Source organism: Pseudopodoces humilis, chromosome 17 (assembly GCF_049639895.1).
Source record: "Pseudopodoces humilis isolate 2021_Gansu_Grassland_sample_001 chromosome 17, ASM4963989v1, whole genome shotgun sequence".
Classification (NCBI taxonomy): domain Eukaryota; kingdom Metazoa; phylum Chordata; class Aves; order Passeriformes; family Paridae; genus Pseudopodoces; species Pseudopodoces humilis.
In genome coordinates this window covers 9,961,254-9,981,878 of record NC_142216.1, presented here as the reverse complement: position 1 = coordinate 9,981,878, position 20,625 = coordinate 9,961,254, and the positions used below count along the sequence as shown (strand labels likewise).

General features: G+C 40.4%; 1 long non-coding RNA gene across 1 annotated transcript; it reads right to left on the bottom strand.

Annotated features, from left to right (window-relative positions):
• Window positions 1-18,548: 18,548 nt before the first annotated feature.
• LOC148182955 (uncharacterized) lies at window positions 18,549-19,951 on the bottom strand. Its single transcript, XR_015774054.1, has 3 exons — window positions 19,732-19,951; window positions 19,003-19,128; window positions 18,549-18,871 (listed from the first exon to the last, which is right to left on the bottom strand). It is a non-coding gene; the product is annotated as an uncharacterized LOC148182955 (long non-coding RNA).
• Window positions 19,952-20,625: the final 674 nt, after the last annotated feature.

The window sequence follows — 20,625 nt, the reverse complement described above, 5'->3', positions numbered from 1 at the left end:
TGATCTTTCCAGAAGTAAACACACCACTGTATTTCACACAGAAATGTCAGCACCAACACCTATTTAAAGTCAGATTGGAATAGAGGGGATTTTAAAATACAGGCATGAGGAGTGTTTTCAGCTTGCCCAGCAATTGCTTACACTGTGCCCCCACCATCAAGAGGAAGATGCTGTGCTGAATCCATGGGCATTTATCACCCACCAGATTAAGTCCATAAAAAGGGGATTATGGGCAGTCCATTTGAAGCACCACACAGATATAAAACTATAATAAGTTACGGAGATAATGAGGCAGCAGGACATAAAAATTCCTGCACACAAAGACAGCCTACACTCTCAGAACGAACAATTCACTTAGAAGCACACCTTCCCTGCAAGCCTCTTCATAACTGCCCATGCTGTTTCCTCTATCTCATTTAGGAGTATTCCCAGAGGTTGGAAGTGAAAAGTACATTTATCTGCTAGGCTGGCTGGGTGTTTTCACTCTAAAATCCTTTTACCTTCCTGTCGCACTATATTAGGAATGGCAGAAGGTACGACACGGATTCTCTTGTGGGTTGAACAGGAGAGCAAGGTTTATTACCCCAGATCTTCTTTTATAGACAAGTACGTGAAGGTCCTGAAAGGTAAAACTCTTATTGGTCAGTGAACTAACTCATCACCATCATTGGTCAGTGGGGTACACCACCCCTCGACCTTCCCTCACAAGAAAACAAGGAACAGACAAACAGCACCTGCAAGGCTGTCTTCTATCTCTGAGGATTATTTTGTTTCCTCCTTATGATTTCCCAGGCCACTTTCTCAGGCTAGTCTGAGAAAGTTATGTGACTTGCTTTTCCACAGATACTGTGCTCCCTGCTTGCTGCTTGCATTTAGCATCCACACCTTCCTCATGGCAGTTGCAGTCCCAGTCCCTGTTTAGGGTAGAGGGACCAAGCACAGCCAACACAACCTCAGCATAGCTTTGAGCCTGTTGATTTTGCTTATGGCCTTAGGGGACACAGACCTACATAAATCTACAAATAATAATTTGTTCCTCTTAATTCAGCTCAAAAAAGCAGCAAAACACACCAAGGAAGGAGAGCCTTACCCAAAATGTTGCTTGATCAATTTGATCAAAAGAAAATGGGGTGTGTCACTAAATATCCTGCCTCCAAAAGGAAGTCTCATCCATCTGCTTCCAAACAATATCCCCAGTCATTAGTTAGGCTATACTAGAAATGTCCCATCTTATTTTCCCAGCTTCCCTTTATATTTCTTTCCTCTTGCTCTTGGAATTTTACTTTGCCGTGATCTGAGGATGAAAGACCTTAGTCAAATGTAGCCTTTGCTAAAGGAATATTTCTGAGACAGACCTGTATAAATACACAATATTTTAATTATCTTCCAATAGCTGCAGCATTCTTGGTTTGAAATGTTGCCCTCTGATGGCCTCCAACATCTTATCCATCACAGTGACCATTCCAAGGCCCACAATACACTAATAACAGGAAAGGCATTTTGGGAGCACGGCCAAGCTGCCTGTGATATACACCAATAGCTGAATAGAAATATTTTATTTTCACAGCAGCCAATATATGAGACACAGCTACAGGGATTTAAATATGATACTAAGGCTCATTAGTAAAGCAAGCAGATAACAAGGATTTACTGGATGTTACTGTCTGACTTGGCCAGCTTTCCCAAAGGGATCATTAAGATGCTAAGGAAGTTTTTTGTCTGTATTTTTTGAGGAATTTAGTCTGCTTTCAGGAGTTCCTGCATGTTCAGCAGAAAAACTTTCAGATATTTGATATTTGCTTGGCCCAAACTCAGACAAGTAGCACTTTTGTGTGAAGGATCTTTAAAAAGTTGGCTGGTGAGTACTTTGCACCTCCTACAGCCAGTCTGGTGCTCCCTGGCTGTCAGTGGGTACGAGCAGCCCCAGGGCACAGGCTGGGACCACAGCTTCAGGCAAAAAAAACATTGCTTCTGCTGAGCACAGAAGCCACCCAAAAAGCATCTGTTGCCCAAACACACATGGTCAGCAAACAGTTCTACAGAAATCAAAACCCTCTGTTTTGCCACACTCTACTGACCACTGCCACATCACTCACAGTTGCTGCTGTGCTGCACTGGTTCACACCTTAACCCATCACTGGGTTATTTTTACATGAGTATACTGCCTGAAGGTGACATCACCTGGATTTTGACAACTAACAAGTGAGATACAAGATTCACCTGGGGTAAAACTTCCTCTTTTATTTCCCAAGCACATAAGCACAGATTTTCTCTATTTCTGTAAGTCCAAAATTACTGAGATTTGCAAGGTACTTTTGAAACACATTTTTATCCTGACCCTTCCTACCCTACATTAGTGTAATGTTCAAATTACAAGGCACATAAAAGTCACGTCTGATACTTCATTAATGGCTCTGTAACATACAGAAGGTCCAAACTTTATTCCTCTCAAGTTCTGAACAGGTGATGAGTGGTTTTATGTGCTTGAACTGCAATGTGCTCCTCATTGCCTTTAATCTGCCTTTGCAGCTTTGTTCAGGAAAGGTTGATCTTAGAGAAGTGTTTACTTCAGCTTAATTCATTAATGTTTATGAAGTGCTGTCAAAATACAAAGTGTTGTATGTTTAGTGAGGGTGACTTTAACATTATTGTGGCTTCAACTAATAAATACATAATCATGGGACAAGGTGGTGTCAAACAACTGTCATTGTGGCTCTCTAATGCCTCTACTTAGAGCTCACTTTTGTCCTTTGATTATACTACAGAACCTTGTTTGCCTGTGTACAGGTGAAGCATGGTCCACCCTGGTTCTATATATCTTCTTCAGTCTGCCTAAAATTAACAGGTTTTCAAGGGTTTTAAGGTCAATATTAAGTCTTTTGAACACAGGGGTTTAATTCATGGCTTAGACAGCAAGGTTTACAGGGAGAGCTATGAGCTTTTAGTAAACCAGTGAATACACCTAAAAAACAAAAATGTTTTTGGGCACACAAGCTCTTCTTTAGGTCAGAGACTTTGCATTGTGCAGAGCCCCAGAGCACAGCTTCAGCTGCATCACTAGTGCAATTGTACTGGGTAAACCTTGAACAGAAACCATTTTATTTCTGAAAAGCAGCCATTTTCTCACAGAATGATATTTAAAAGAGGGCAGATTCCTTTATCCCTCTGTTAGGTCAGAAGGGCACATCTTCATAGTGCCATGGAAGGTGGTACAGAGGAGTTGGACCCAAGGTGGCAAGGGCAGCTCAACACCACACCAACACCAGCCTGGTGCTGATGACACACCTGTGTCAGTGCACTAGTAAAGCCAGCCTAGATTTTTATTTGGTTCTTCTGTTCACAGTTATAGAATGATCTTGTCCTTTTAGGATAGACATGTCTGAAATTTGATAGTGAGTATGGATGGGGCAGTGTCAACTGCTTTGGACCAGTGGCACAGCCTGGTGTGGGATGGAGCACATGTCCATGCAGACACTGCTGTGGTCATACCTACAGGATAAAAAAGTGTCACTCTCTCATAACATACATCCTCATTTGGGAGTTTCTCTCATCACTACAAACCCTTGAAGATGCACTAATCATCTGTTCATTGGTTACAGGGATCATCAGTAATTTGCACTCCTTTTAAGTTCCATTTCAAACTAAATGGATCTTCTATTGGAGTCACTTGGGGAAAAATCAGTTTTCTGCCTAATCAAGACTTCACATGAATCAGGTTAATAGGAGTGTTAGAACATTTCCTAATTATAACTACAAACATTTGAAGCCTTCCTAGTAATAAGTGCCCATCCCATCTCATCCCATCCCATCATGTTAAATTACCTGGGGCTGCCTTATGAGGAAGCACAAAGCCAGCAGGATGGCAGCAGCCCTCAGCCTGCCCTACACTTGGTGCATCATCAGCAGTGACTAACACGGGGTTATGGTCCTCAGGCGGATAAAGTACAGACCTAACATGGGTGGGCAGTGAGGTGGTGCTCCTGGTCAGATTCACATGGATGTCACTCCCATACAAAGTTATTTCCTTGTTCCATTTAATATCCTGACACCAGTTCCAGGGCAGCCCCTTGTTATGCTTTTCCAGCCTCAGGCTATGGCAGTGAGCTTACAGAGAGAGCAAGGGAGAGAGGTCAGCCTAGAAAAGAAGAGCTAGCTGCTTGCTTCAAGGCCAGCAAAGAAATAGCACAGAGCCCTGAGTCTCAAATCTATAAACAAAAAGCAAAAAACAAAACAAACAAACAAACAAAGTTATATCAAAGACATTTTGATATATGTTATATGATTGATCTGAGTCATTCAGCATCAACCAAACACTCAAGTGAGTGAAAAAAACCCGTAACATGCTCATAAAACTGCCCTGACAGTAAAAGCACAGGTAATCATGCCCCAGCACTCTCCCAGTGCCCACATAACAAGATCTTCAGTGGGAAGAAATACAATTATTTCACTTCCCAGGTTTATTTCAGAATTTGCATATCCTAACAGAGAAGTGGCACTACCACAGTTACAGATATCACTGCCCTTCCCAGTGTGTTGCTGCATCTATCTGAAAAATTCCATTGTCAGTTATTTTATGTGCTTAGCAAGAATTTCTGAACATAAAATGCATAAGCACCACCTATGCCTTTAAGATATATAAGGTATATATATTCTCATGTCTTTCTGTATGATTTTCCCACTTCTCTCTCTCATTAATACAAGCTAAGTGATTAAAATTAATGTACCAGTTTCAAACTGCCCCACATCCATTAATCTCATAATATCAAAAGCATCTTGAAAAATACCTATACTGCAGATCTTGAGTTGGGATTTTTGAAGTGCTATTAATAGTATATACTTATCAAAAAGTACCTAGCTAGCACATGCACTTGCACCTTCTTAAAGTTTAATAACTTCAATAACTTAGCTTCAATTTACCTTTCAGTGCATTGGAAGAATGTCTCATGTTGGAGCCCTTGCCTGAGGCTTTGCACTGGAGAGGAGTTGGCCAAGCATCAACATCAAAGATGTGCAACCAGCTTAGTATTGTGCTCCATGTTTTAATGAAGTCCCCGAAGAAGCTCACTTGGATTTTTTTCCCCAAAGAAAAGAAAATGCAATTTCTCTTCAAAGAGGATGTTGTAGACACTGGATTGTCTAAGATTGTCCTGGCGTTAATCATCAAATTTTAGTTTGTTTTGGAAGGGTCCTTAAAGCTCATCTCCTTCTACCCCTGCCATGGGCAGAGCCACCTTCCTCTAGACAAGATGTGATATCGAGCTTGGCCTTGAGCACTTCCAGGGATGGAGAGTCCAGAGCCTCTCTGGGAAAGCTGCGCCAGGGCCTCACCATTCTCACAGTCAAGGATTTCTTCCTAAGATCTAATCTAACCATGCCTTCTGGCAGTGGGCAGATCCCTTGTCCTATCGCTCCAGGCCCTTGCCTAAAGTCCCTCTCTTGCTCTCCCATGGCCCCTTCAGGTACTGGAAGGGGCTCTAAGGTCTTCCCAGAGCTTTCCCTTCTCCAGGCTAAGCAACCCCAGCTCACAGTGCTTGTGCCTGTGCCTCAGGACCGTGGATCCAGCCTCCACCTCTGGATGAAGGACACCCCTTACCTTTGTTGATTTTGCACTGAGCCAGCTGGGCCAGCAAACTGCTCTACTGGCTACCAAAATAAGTAGGCAGGGGCAGCTCTTTAGGCACAGGGGCTGCTTGGGTTCAGCTGATGAAGGCCCTGGGTGATGCATTTACCTGAGAAGGGGCAGGACAGATGCTACATGGTGATGGCTGAACACAGCTTGCAGGAGGGTGGAATTTAAGAATTGACCTAACTGTGTTTCCCAGGAGTCAAACCATTTTCATTACAGAGACCAGCGACAACAATGCTGAAACAGCCGATTCCAGGTGTTTGGAGAAGCTGGAACAGACTTTAGTGCAAGTATTTATGGAAATATCTTTGTCAAACCTGACTGAATGTCCAATAAATATTACATTTTGGTTCTAATCACTTGCTGCCTGCCTCTGTCCTCCTGCAGGCAACAGGAGACTCAGGTTCTTACAATTGCAAATCCCACAGTGTGGGAAGGGTGAAATCTCTCTTTTGCCTTTTTTTGTTTGTTAAGGTTTGAGGATTTAGATTTTTGGGGGGAGTTTTGGTTTTTGGTTTTTTTTTTTTTAAGTGAGTTGCAACTGTGCAAGACAAAATTTGAAAAATGTGTTTGCAGAATCTGTGAATGTATTCTTGAAAGAAGTATAGATCAGAAAACATGGGATAAGTTCTTGAACTGCTTCCAGGTAGGACAGGAAAAGTCATCATCCAAAGCAAGACAACTGAAAAGCTCTATCCACCTCAGTTATTTCCTTCAGCTCCTCCCTAAATCAATTTGTTTCCCACATTTACTCACTGAGATACTTGAATTGAAAGTAGCACCTTTGATTCCCAAGATACTCTCTATTGCTTACTCCTCAATTAAAAATCAGTTTGACTTGCTCAGAAATTGTTTGGTTGTATCAGGAAAATGATGATGTCAGGAGCAGATGGGGAATAAATGGGAATAGCAGACAAAGTCTTTAAGAAACAAGGATTCTGTTTTCATGCAAATTCTGTTTAATAAGAAGTTGAGAGTTGAGATATGAACAGAAAAGAGTGTATGTGAAGAGCTGCTCGAAGCACAATTGCTTCTAAACATAATACTTCTCAATCTTTCCTAGCAACCATAAACATTTCTTTAAATATTCTTTCCCCTTCTCTCTTGCAGTATTTCCCACTGACTTTATTAAAGTGCTGTGTAATCACCTGAGTTTTGGAAGCATTTGAACAACCAACAGAAGTTACTGGGAGAAGAAAAAGGTTTTTCATTGCTGGCAGGTGTTTCTAAGAGCTTTTACAAAGTTTCATTTGGTAGTTTTTCCAGCTGACTCACATTCATATATAATACAAATATCTCTGATGCTGTTTTTATTTGTTTTTTACGTATGAATATGCACATGCAAGGGGGATTGCATAAACACAAAATCACATTTTACTTCTCAGATAAGAAAAACTTCTGAATATTTGAAAGGAAATTGCATTGGTATTATCTTTAAACAACTGAGTCCTCCCCATTTTTCTGTTTTCTCAGACATACCAAAATAATAACCTGCGACATTAATTGGGAAAGCACTGGAAATCATCATATACCTTTTGGTCTTTGGAAACTAAGAACTAAATTACTGTAATTGGCAGTTTATTAACAGGAAAATTATGCTAAACAACTTCATGTTGCTGTAAGGAATTACATTTGGTAAGCTGTGAAGATGGGGCCCTTGGTGCAACATTTGCATTTTCTCATTTAGAAAGAACAATGATAATAGATGATTGAAACATGTACAAATTATACACCAAAGAACATTTGCATGGCTGTAAAAAGGCTATCTTGATACTGGAGTGATTAAGCCTGTTACTCATTAAGATACAGGAGAAAGGGGGAAAGGGAAGTAGGGAACACATTAACTTTATCTAGAGGCATATATAAAGTGAACTTCAGTCCAAAGCATTTGAATTTCAAGCAGACCTAGATTGTAATAGCATCTGATTATACTGCATTTATTATGCAGTGTTAGTGTCAGGGTTTTTTTGTTGTATTGGATGAGATCTGAAGATGTAATGATGACAACCTCTGTTGTTATCCATGTCTATATTTTGGCTGCCACCTCCCCAGACCCTTTGCCTGTTCACTCACTATTTCTCCTGGAAAGCAGTGCAACATGTCATGGACATGAGCCAAGCAGCCTATCCACAGGAACCCACATCACAGTCCAGAAACCATGCTTTTTGGATGCTTTTCTCTATCAGCAATTTCCACTACCTGTCCTGAAGTCTTAGCAGCTGACATTCTTCAAAGAATGATGATTTTATATATCACCAGTTCCTATAAGCAAGGGACAATAATAGCAAAGCAGGGGGAAACTGGGTCATTCTAATGCCCTGATGAAAACCAAGAGGGACAGCACACTCAGTGACTTGGGCTGCCTCTGTGAAACCAGGACAGAGTGTCCTGCTCTCCATTTGTACATAGCTGTCTACTCTTCCAGGAAACTCTGAAGCAGAGACAGTTCAAATAAGTTATTCAGAAACTCCAAAATTTGGCCGGCCTGAGGAGAAATTTGTTGGCTTAAATGAGATATCATTGGGATTTGAACAGTCCCTTGTACAATAGCAGTTTCAGAAGTCCTCGTTCTGTACCACAGTCTGTAGGCAAGACCCTTCCACAATTGCCTTTTTAAACCCTTGTTAGTTATTTACAAAGATGAGCTATTAGAAATTTATATAAGAACATAGGGCTTGTAAAAGTGCAGCAGGGAAAGCCACAGACCAGGAGGAAGAGTTGCAATAGAAAGACTGTTTCCATGGCTGTCACAGGGTTATAGTCCAGATGTTTGTCTAACCTGGTTTTGAAGCTTTTTAAAATGTACTGCATGGGGAGGGTGATGTCTTGTTTTCACATTATTCCCACCTTTTCTTATCTTCAACATTAGAAAAGCTGTTCCCTAATGTCCAATCTGGCTCTCCTTCAGTATGAACCTGTTTCCTCTTGACACAAGAGTAAAAAAAATATACCAATCATTTCTGTAGCAGCCTTTTACATCCTTGGCGACACTTTTAATTTCTATATGGACTATCTGCCCCTTGTTTTAAACAATGCCAGTTGAGACCTACTCATGGGTTCAGTGTAACTGGCCACAGGTGTTCATGGGAGCAAAAATAACTATTAAATGCTGCTTCTCAGAAAAATTGGGTTGTGGCTCAACATAAAGTAGTGGAATTGTACAACAGGAGTAGCATTACCACAGTATAAGTATCTGCTGTAAGCTGGAGGAAGGACTCCTAGAAGATGTTTCAATAATCTGTGGTGGTTTTGGTGCTGCTGGGATGCAGTGGCCACTTGTTCTCTGGGGATGATCAGCAGGGTGGCTGCAGAGTGCCCTCAATGCACAGATACAATTCCCAGAGCAAATTATTTTGGCAGCTGACAGATTGTGGAATTTCCTCTGCCACACCACTGTTTCCCAAAAAATAAGTCACTGTTCAATTGGCTTTTGTAGCTCTGAGTGACCAAGGCTGCTTGGCCTCCTTGCTGCTCGGCTAAGGCTGGGTGGTTGCTCTGACTCCAGCACAGCACTTGCATCATGGATCATGTCTCCCTCCACTGCAGGAATCCATATGCATTACCTCTGAATGCAACAACTCACACATAACCATACAGAGCTCACTGTCCCTGTATAATTAATTTGGAATCTGATACCAACATCTTAATTAGGCCTGACCCCTGGAGTATTTGACCTAACATCATTTGCCAGCTCCAAAATACGGTTACATCCACACTGCAAATAAGCATCCTCCCAGCAGCTGTCATTTCTGTATGAGTAATTTCAATGTCATTCCCCTCTTACAATACAGCCAAGTGCAGTAATCCTTGGGATGCTGCTGCAGCCCCACACCCTACATGTCACTGCACTTTCATTGCATTCCTGCATGAGTGCCAAAACTGGGCTTACACTCACTTAAGATAACCTATTTAGTTAAACTAGGCTGACTGTAGCAGCATGCAACTCACCCTGGACTCGCTACCTAATTATATTCCCAGCAGATTTCCAGGGAAAGAATTCTCAGTAAATATTTCCCTGAGTTCCCTGTAGTCAGTGCTAGCCAAGATGAGCAACCTCTCAGCCCACTGGGATCTACCTGCAAGGGCTTCAGACACACCTTTATCTCTAGGAAAGAGAGCAAAAGAAGCAGCTAGGGAGCAGTCTAGATCACAGGCTGAGTGTGGACCTCATAAAACATCCCCACATTTATAGATATGAAACACTTCACCAGGGAGCAGCAGCTCGGGCTTGCGAGCAGGGCTATGCCTGAGCACAAGGCAGAGCCTGGTCCCTGAAGCATAGCAATTTTCCTCCTAGGAAAGCAGCCCATACATTATGCAGAGACTTTATTGTTGGTTTTGAAATACTGCATGATAGGAAGAATGGAACACGTGTCAGATGTTAGCCATGACACTTAAAGTGCTACTGGAAGAAATGCAGATAGTTCTCAGCAAGAGGGGTGATATAAAAGAGGAAATTAGCATCTATATTTCCTTTTTTAAGCAGAGCTTTTAAATGCACTTTGTTTCATTTTAAAGACCTCAATCCAACCAATAGGTGTTTAATGTAGTGCCCTTATTTTTAAAGGTAAGGCATATAAAAAACAAAACAAAGTTCAGAAGCCAAAAAATTCCCAATATTACTTTGACAAAATTAGTGTTCACACAGGAAGCAGACACAAGGCACCCTTACTGCAGTTCAGGTCCTGATTCTCTCATGCTCTGGGGAGGCAGAAGGAGAAATTCCCCTGCATCTTGTTGCTGGAGTTCATTTGTTTTCTCATCTCCATCAGTGGCAGTCAAGAATCCGGTCCCAAACCTTGTGTTGTTTGTTCACTCCCCGGCCAAGGGAGAAAGGCTCACTCATTCTGCTATTTCCTCTCACTCTGGAACATCTCCCCTGCCCTTGAATTCCTCCCTATTACTGTGCTAGCTATAACTAACCTCACTAACCTTCCCTGGAACAGCAGCAGTAATTTAGTGGTGCCCGAGTTATGGTCAGGCTCTCACACCATTTGAGGCAGTGGGAGTCCTGCCATGATTTGGTATTTACTTGCTATTTCACTCCCATGGAGATTCCTCTATTTCCTTAACACACTGAATTACATGAAAATGTAGGGCCTGTGATTCATTTTTTATCTGATGTCATCTCTCTTGACCCTATAATGTAAAGATTTGTAGGAAAGGTTATAGAGCACGAGAAGAGTTCAACAACTACTTTTAGCAGAGAGAGCATTTCTGTGCACTGAAAAGAGAACAAATGAAATGGAGCCAAATAGTCACAAGGATGTTTTTATAAGCTGAGAAGTATTCCCACTGCTGCAGTCAAAGGGATGACACTTCACTCATTTACTAGATCAAAAATTAAAAAGGAAAAATGTGTGTTCATTACATTATTGAAAAGGCTGCTTGCAAGTCTTTCACTTGCCTTAGTCCTGGATTTTCCTGTAATAATTAACATTTTGACTATTACAAGTCTCCCCATTAAAACTTGAGGTACAGACAGAACACAAATACATTCCTTGCTTGCACATCCAAGTACAATTTTAGTCACTGTGACACTATTAAAAAAAAAATAACCCAAACCTTTCTACATTAGGAAATGTGATAAATCACATTTTCATTAATTTTATATTAAACCTTGATGATACAAAGGCCCTGAAAGTGGGCTATGAAGTCTAATAGCCTTCAGCATATGATACTTGAAAGTAGCACAATGCTTGTGTTCTCTGATGTGACCTTACCCCCAGCATGATATTGGATTGACCCCAACAGCACACAAGGGCTCTGCCTAGCTCATTCCACCCCAGTTTGCTCCAGCTCCATGCTGAGCTCTACCAGCCAGGGAACAGAGTAATCCCCATCACTTTTCAGACCTGGTGCTGGTTTGCAGATACCTCTACAACCTGTCACACCAAAAGGCGAATTTCCTGTTGATTTAAGGAAGAGGAGGATTAGGACCTGTGGTTTTTCATTTTAGTTTGAATGTTTGCAGACCTCTCTTGTTATAGTTACATTATTTGTGCATGTAATAGCCCTGAGACTGAGCTGTTTAATTAGTTTCTGTCAATACTAGGAACTGATGAGCCTGTACAAATCCGCACTGCCTTGGCATTAATGTTTCATATACACACAAACATCCTCTGACTTCCAAGAGGAAAATAAGTGAGTTTGCTCAGAAAATCTTCAGATATGGCCAGCCACAAACTGATTCTCAGCTTGGATTTACAAAGACTTGTAAAACAAAAGGAAAAACAATAAAACTAGATGAAAATGCTTATACAATATTTCAATCCTCTCACTAAAACTATATAGCAACTTGCCACAAACTCAGACCTACCTAGCCATGGTATCTTGGGTTTGATTTGTGACACTGATTGTCCAATTTTATGGAAATGTGAAATTTTAAAAACGTTCTGAAATGATAAAAAAGTTAACAGCATCCTTAATTTTACACAGTGTCAGTGCTAGAGACTTAAAAGGCAATAAACAAACTTATTACTGCAATAGAATCGAAGACAAATCATAAACTCACTAAAGTTACAGAGCTAAAATATGGTGTGGAGAATAGACAATGGCAACATTTATTCAATAAAACTCATTTATATGTAAAAGATTGAATAAAAATATGTGCCAGTATGCAGGCACAACAAATTATAGAAGAGAAAAAAAAAGTTTTATGGGCAAGATGCTTTGTATTATGTATGTAAACATAGCTATATGGACAAAGGTGTTAACCACATCTGCAGTCACACTGTAAAGTGCCACAGAGGTGATGGGAAATGTGACACTAGCCATAGAAAGGATGACATCTTAATAGTTTTCTGTAATAAGCCAACTGCAAGAGCTATTCCTATTTACTATTTGTCTTTTTTTCCCGAGATATAAGCCCAGTCCTCTATCTGCTTATGAAATCTAAATATCCAAAGGCCTTTTCTTCAAGAATAATGGTGTATTAATTCTGATGGCTGGGTCAAATTTCAGCCTGGGTAATTGCTTTCTGCTGAGACATAGTTAAACTTATAGTTTTAATTTAAAGATGCTCTTCCACAGTCTGGTGCCTGTGCTGTATTCAGCATACACTCAAACAATCTCCACTGTGGGAATCAGTATTTTAACATGGTACTTGAGTCCTGCTAAGGTTTACCTCAGCTACTGCAATTACAAGAACCTTATTTAATAGGTCCTTCTAACCTAATAGGTTGAAAGGTCACCTTTACTTCCTCTGCCACAAATCTAGCCCAAATATTTGCTACATCTAGAGATTGTTTGTGGATATTACACAGACACAGACAAACAGGTAGAAAGGTGCTGCAGGTTTTTCTATTCAAATACTTCTCCAGAGTTAACATGGGAACATGGCTCAGGGCAACAGCACTGTCACAAATGTTAGGGAAGCACCCAGGCAGATTTGCCATTGTGGTAACTAACAATCTTGCAGCAATCAATCAATTAACTGAATGTGAAAAACTAGTGAAGACAAGCTCGCAGGTAAGTGTAAAAAATCTGGGCTGGAATTGTGGAGGAGAAAGTGAAATTCCATTTCCAAGGCTGTCAGATGGATTTAAACGATCACTCAGGAGAAAGGTTTTCTTTTTTACCTTTGTTTTTTCTTTATTTTCTCCAGGCTGAGGGTTTCTATAGATCTTCTCATTGATCTGAAGTGGCCAGGGGCAGAAAAAGCCAATTTTGTCTGCATTATCTTGTCTCCCTTCCACTATAGCTTAACACGGAGAGAAATGCCACCCACACCCCTGAACAACTCCATGCCAAAGGCTTATCTTAGAAAGCAGGATTCAAGCCAGGCACTTCAAATCTGGAAGTCACATGCTCCCAAAACCAGTGGAGGGGCAGATCCTGAACTGGTACCAGCCCACACACTCATGCATGAAAAGGCTCCATGTGATGGGCACCTGCAAATTATGGAACCCATGCACAAGTGGCATTGGGGTCTGGATGGGCTTTTTCCCCCACCTTTATTTTTTAATTTGCAAAAGAATTGGCAGCCCAGGCTTCTAGTCTGTTACTTGATAGCTTAAAAATATAACTCCCCATTACATAAGGTACCCTGGAAGGCCAGGACACAGGGCCCTGCAGGCAGGCCAGCAGCTATGTGCATGGAAGGGGATCTTGTACAAAAAGTGCTCAGTTCTCTGCTTGTGAAGTCTCTGGCAGCAGTTGCTGAGAGAGGTGCACTTGTCCAATTACATTTAGAAAATTCCTCAAAACCAGAACATTTTTTTTTTTTTAACAGAGAAACTCTTTTTTCCCTCCAGTCCCCCATCCCTGAAATGAGCTAAAAAGTCCCTTTTCCAAGACCGTCGAACTGAATTTGCCTTTTGAGAGGAGTTCAAATGTTTTGTGGCCAAGGAGCACTTGCCTGCTGCCTTCGAGCTCTCACTGAGTCCCAGTGGCAGAGAATATTTTTGTGGGAGAGGACCCCAAACCCACACTGATGATAGATGGTCCTCAGTCCCCACTGAAAAGGGGTTCAGGGCTGCTTCCTTCTGTGCCCTAAAGGCAGCGGGAGCTGGAACAAGAAGCACCATTTATAAATCTCTCCCTGTTTGCGTCCTATGCAGAGGTTATCTGGTTTGCCTTTCTCCAGCGCTGCATACAACTATCACAAAGTACATCAGTGCAGCCATACAGTGTCATTTTTGTAATTAAAGCCCCTGACATTGACTTTCCTGTTTAACCTGCTGTATTGGCACTGCTCTCTGTTCTTCCTTTAATGTAGCTGCTGATCTTTCAAAGATCTTGGTTGTGTCTCAAAAGCCAGCTGGAGGTGGACTCTTCAAATAGAGTCAAAGAAAAATCGACATGAGGAAAGTTAACTAAACTTTAACTCAAAGAAAAGTTTTCTCTTCAGTTTGGAGCAAATACTGAGACCTGCTTTATTACAAAGACACTCTGCCATATTGCCAAGGGCTTATGTCTGACTTAACACATGCACAGTTAATTGCCTGGCCAAAAGAGTTGAAACCTGGGAAAATGAGAAAAATGGTCATCATAAATGTCATATTAAAGGGGAAGATCATAAGTATGAAGTAGAAGGTTGAATTGTTCCTGTATTTTTATTTAATCACGGCCACTGCATTCATTCTTTAGACTGCAACACAATGGGGCCATCTGTGTTCAAACAGGAATAACTATAAAAATACCAGACAACCAGATCAAGAGATGCTCCAGTGGGAAAGTAAATTCAGATGGAGTGAAATCTATAGCACACTTTTCCCGCTGAGTATTCACACATATAAAAATTGAAGTTCGGGCTCAAGCATATATAAATGCCATTGCACAAATGATCCTGGAAACTTCTGACTGTATTATGATAAAAACATATTCTTTTGCTGGCATGTTTGCAGTGGTGTAATGGCTTACCAGAGTTAAGTGCTCAGGGGAGGAATTTCCTGGGAGACCATGGGGTGCTTGTGTATGAAAGGGTTTTAGGCAATTTCTGAAATATCTGTCTTCTAAAGGCAGCATTGTGCTGGCAAAGAGGCCAGATCTGTCCTTGAGTCATATTTAATGGCATAAATCTCTAAGTACTTCCTGAGCCTTGAAATAGAAGATACCAGAAGCAGGACTGCCCACAAATCATCTCTGCAAACTAAAGAGGCATCTGATTGTTACATGATAAGAAAATCCTTGATCTTTGGCCTTGTTGATATAAATTACATATCTTGGGGCTGCTTATATTTATGTAGCTTTTGACAAGTAATAAGAACTATGGGTCGGTTTTCGTAGCTCTATTTGCTTGCAAATTTAGAATAATGAATAAACCCTTGGGCTCTCATTCTGGAAACTGAGACTGCCTTATGAGATTATCTGCAGCTCAATAATCAGGGGACAAGGGAAATAAAAGGATTCACACTACGAGTTACATAATGACTTACTGCTCACTTATCTGAAAAATAGTTGGAGTCATAATTACCCAGCTTTTTCAATGCTTTAAGTTGCAGAGATTTCTACTGCTGCACACCTTAGAATTTGCATTTTAATGGGCTAAAGATGTATATCAGTAATAGCACCAATGGATGCTCTCTTATCACTGATATTAATACAATATATAGCTTAGGAGACTAACCACCCACAATACAGAAGTTTTGATCAATAAAGAGCACAGAGTGACCAAGGCAAGTCAAATATACATACATGTCACTGTACTGATATGCCTCTAAATAACAAACTCCAGCCTGAAGTCTGAGGTCAAAACCATATCAATGCCATGAACATGAAGATGGTTCAGCCAGACATGGTAAATACAGGGTTCATTTTCATCTGTGCAATCATAAGAGGAAAAGTTCAATACAAAATGCAGCTGCCTATGTTGGAGAGTAGATTATTCATGAACAAATCCCCAAATTTTATGGATCATATTATGCATCATATTATGGACATTTTAATTATTTATTCTTCAAGAATTAAAAGGCTTGACTCCAGCTAAGACAGAATATTATTCTGGTTCCTGCTTATTTTTATTTCTAGATATGTAATAGAACTAGTAACAGTTAGGGAGGTTTTTTCCCTTCAGCTTTTGGGAGCAAACCCAACCTCTCACAACCAGAATGCAGTGTTACTGTTCCATCAGCATGATTTCCATAATCATGCAGCAAGGTGGGGAAAAGAAAATAAATCTGACCAAATAAGCTGCTAGTGAACAACACAGCATCATTTCCACAGCTCCCTTGGTGTGGCTTACCTTGGAACACCCTGAGTACCTCTAGGTTTTGGCCTAGTGCACAGCACAGAAGAACTTCAGCACCACTGTTTGCCATGGATTAATCACCAGGATTTCTATGTATCTGAACTGCTGTAACAGCTTCTTCCAGGTGGACACTAACAAAAGGAAGAGGATGAGAAAAGCTGGCCACAGAAGGAAGATGGAAAATGCAACAATAGGTGATGGAAGTCTCCTGACACCAGGGGCTTCATCTCCAGATAATATATTCCTCTGGCATAAAGCATTTGAGAAAATGACATATTTTTCTCTTTGAAGATCAAAGAAATATTTAACTTGGGAAGGTTGGATTAAGCAGGGATTAAGTTCCTTGTTGAAACTGTCATTCCATGGCTGGAGGGAACTGAGGGGCTGAGCCACCACCTCCTTGCCTTGCTTTCCAATGTGCTTCTCTGAAATAATTTCTAGTTTTAGCTTTACTTAACTGTGCATCAAAATGGTGGTGCTGGGAAGGGAGACCAACACTGCTTCCTCTCCTCAAACCTGGAAAAGCTGTGGTGTCAGCAGCTGACATAAGCTTGATTAGTGGCAAAACTGCAGACAAGGAGTAAACATATAGGAAGACAGAAGAGAGAACTCAGAGTTATATACAGGAAACTTAGTATTCCTAATGAGTGAAATTTCTGGAGAAAATCCAAGAAACATCTTTATTTTTAGTGACAGTCTATGGCAAATATGTGTAATTCAAGGGCACATAATTCAACCAAAGAAGGACTGGATAAAACTACTAAAGCCTTTCAAACCCTCTGGTCTTCCATCAAGTTTAAATGGTGTTTGAACTATCCAGCACTTTGAGGGCTCTTTGCAAGTTGCCTTAAAGACAACTGACTTCAGCCCCAAAGAGAAGTACAGAAACAGAGCCTGGCTTGGGGTTTTGATTAAGACTGGCTGGAAAACAAAGATTCATTTCATAAATGGAAATAGATTTTAATTTGCATTGTAATTGAAATGAGACACTTTGAGAGAAGCAGGAGAAGCAGGAATAGAGACAGAAAAGTGGACAATATCCACACTGTGGCTGGATGATTACCACCCTCACTGCAATACAGGTCTGGGTTCAAGCACTGCAATCCCTAAAGTACCAAACCCCATCAGTCCAAATAATAGTTGCTCTTACAATAATCACAAAAGGACTCATATCTAATAAGAAATTTCTTTATCAGAAGATTACTTCAACCACTTTAATCAAATCACTTCTCCTCATCAACAATTGGAGCTCCTCATCAAAACGGAGTTTTGCAGAATATTCCCAAAAGGGAGCTCAGATGCCTATTATTGACAATTCCAAGACCATATGTTACTGGATGCCAGTCATCAAGAGATTTTCCTGCAACTAAAACTTCCTCAATTTAAACCCCATGAGGTTCTGCAGTAATCTTTCATCTCTTATAGTTAGGACAGTCCTTCACATCTGGAATTAACTCCTATTGGCAGCATGGTTTAATTATACCTGTGGTGGGAATGGCATCATTCTTGAAAATGAAGAGCAGGTTTGGGGCTGTGCTGTTCAGGTCTCCTCCATCAATTTGAACTTCTTCAACAAGAACTCTAGTTAATTGTTCTTTTCTCAGTATTGACTTAGTACAGGGAAATCATCAAAACAAAGCCAAAAGATTCTGAGGATTTTTTGGGGGGTCAACAGGTTATAGATTTCTCTCAGGAAACAGCACACTAAAGAAGATGTTTATTTTATTTGTTTCTTTTAATCTAGAATTCTCCAAGTGTTAGTAAAAATATAGTGTGTTTTTCTTGCCTTTTCTTTTATAGTGTTTGATTTTCATGTGTTTATATAGATTTATAGAGGTTAGAAAGACTGTTGAGATCACCATGTCCTACCATACAACAGGCAATGCAGCTACTTGATACAGGAAAATCCATGTTCAATATTAGTATCTTTATTCACTGTCTGACAGGCAAATCTTAATATTAGTAATTACTTTGTGTCTGTTTTTTCTTCTCTAGCTTGGAACTTTGCCTGTTTGGGTGCTGAAAACTCTTTGGTATGTTTCCATAACATAAAACTGTTGAATAAATTGTTTATACATTCTCTAACATTTAGTCTTGGAAAAAAATGGGGGATAGAGGGAATTTCTAAACATAACAACTTTATTTCAGTAATGTTTATATGCATATTTAATGTTTTAGAGGGAGTTAACTCCTATCAAGACAGAATAAAAAAATCCCCAGAACAGCAAAAACTTGAATTATATGAAATAAAGCCTTTAATATCCAACCTTTTTCAGCTACTATCTGTCCTTCTTAGTAAGAGTCATCAGCCATAAGTTTTCCAGAGCCATTCAGCCTCCCAGGTGCAGGTGAGTCAGGGATGCCATGAGTAGGGGAGGACCCCATTAAGCAGCTCAGTTCCTGGATATCCCTCATCAGTTGATAATGATATCCTGTTATTGTAATGAACCTCTTGGAACTATCAGTCAGAAATCCTGGTTATAAGCCTCAAGTATTCCATGGCCTCATTTCACTGTAATCTGCAGCAATGAAAGGTGTTTCTCCCCCATGTTTACCTGGAGGTAAACAAAGGAGACTATAAAGTGTCTCATAATCTACCAAGAGCAGGGAGGTTGCACTGAAATTTAGGAAGGGCATTTTCAAAGGCACAAATCTCAGAAGCATAACTGTATTTTTGAACACTTGCCTCAGTGCTTGAAGTTGGGGTCCAAAAGCAAATTCTGCTCCTGCCCAGCTGATCTGGGACCTGCTGGCTCTTGTCACCAGCCTGATTTACCATCACAGAGGAATCCCCTCCATTTGCTTCTCTTGCCTGAAGAGATTTTATTTTAAAACACCATTTGATGAACTTGTGAAGCCTTCACTACATTTTGGTAGAAAAATCCAATCAAAAAATGCCTGTCCTGCTCCTTTCCTTTCAGCTTTCCTGAACTGCCTTTCATCTGTTTTCATCTTTTCTTTCTGGAATTTCTCAGGAATGATACGATCTCATCTTTTATAGTTCTGGCTCTCCTGACCAGCCCAGGACAGCAGTCCAGGTCATGCACCCAACCACAGCCACCATAGATAGATGAGATGCCAAGTCAGGACCACCTGAAGCATCTCAAATTCAAAAATTTTGCAGCAGGTCATAAAACAGGTAAAATAAAGAAACTGTAAGATGGTCACAAGTACCAGATCCTCCACTTGCATTAAACCTCCATCTTCCAATCATCTGCCATGGTGTACAGCCCTCTGTACAAGGCTGATCATTAATTTTAAAGCTATTTCCTTCACTGATTAGTTTTTGGTTGCCTCAACTTTCTCTGCTTGATATGTACATTCAAAAACTAAGAGAAGTTTATTGTTGTCTGGGAAAACTATAGACTTGGATATAATTGCGCCATGCTGAAGCACAGCTTTGACTTGTATATACCTTAATCAGAAAGTTAGATGTTTTCATCATCCAGCCATCCTGAATAGCTAAGACTGGCAGTACCACTCATTAAAAACACAGATTTTAAAGTTTGATTAGGGAACTGTAACAAACAGCCCAAGTTTCACTAACATGTAAAAAATAAGGTAGCAGAATTGAAAATGCATAAAAAAGTTACTTAAGTACTAAGAGTAATGCTGAAAAATCAGAGCCCCATGGAGAAAACCTCAAATACCAAACAACTCAGAGGCACCCAAGGGAGTGGGTTTTATTCCTCAAAACCAAGCAGGACACAGCTGAACCTCCCCTCATCACAGCCACTTGAGTGAGGTTCAGGTGGGTGTAGAGCATCACCCAGCCCAGAGAAAGTAATCTTTGTACCTTCTACAAAATCAAAGTATTTACACACACTTGCCAAACAAAATAGAACAGATTTCAAAAAATAAGAGATATTGGATAGCACCATTGGGTTTTATTCTACATATGAAAGTTTTTTTAAAAAAGTAAGAGAGCTAGAAAAATAAATGTAATTGTTTTCCTGTTTAGAGTATCATTCAACTACACCTTTTCTTTGCATATGGTGAAATTAAAGACAGAAGGAGAAAACCTTTTTGTTTTAGTGACCTCAGCTCTGCCCAAACAGCTGGACACTTTGTATCACCAGCATCTGAGACACAGTTATTTGATTTGTTATCTTAATACCACTCCTGAGAAATGGAAACATCCATCCTAATTTGTCAAAAAGGGAACAGACTGACTGGACATGAAGTGTGTGGCTGAGCTAAAAATGTAGTCTACAAATCCTAATCCAAGATCTCCTCTATTAAAATCTCCTGTCATAGACTCTCGTCACTACATATGTGCCTGTAGGATTTAATCCACACTGTCCCATGG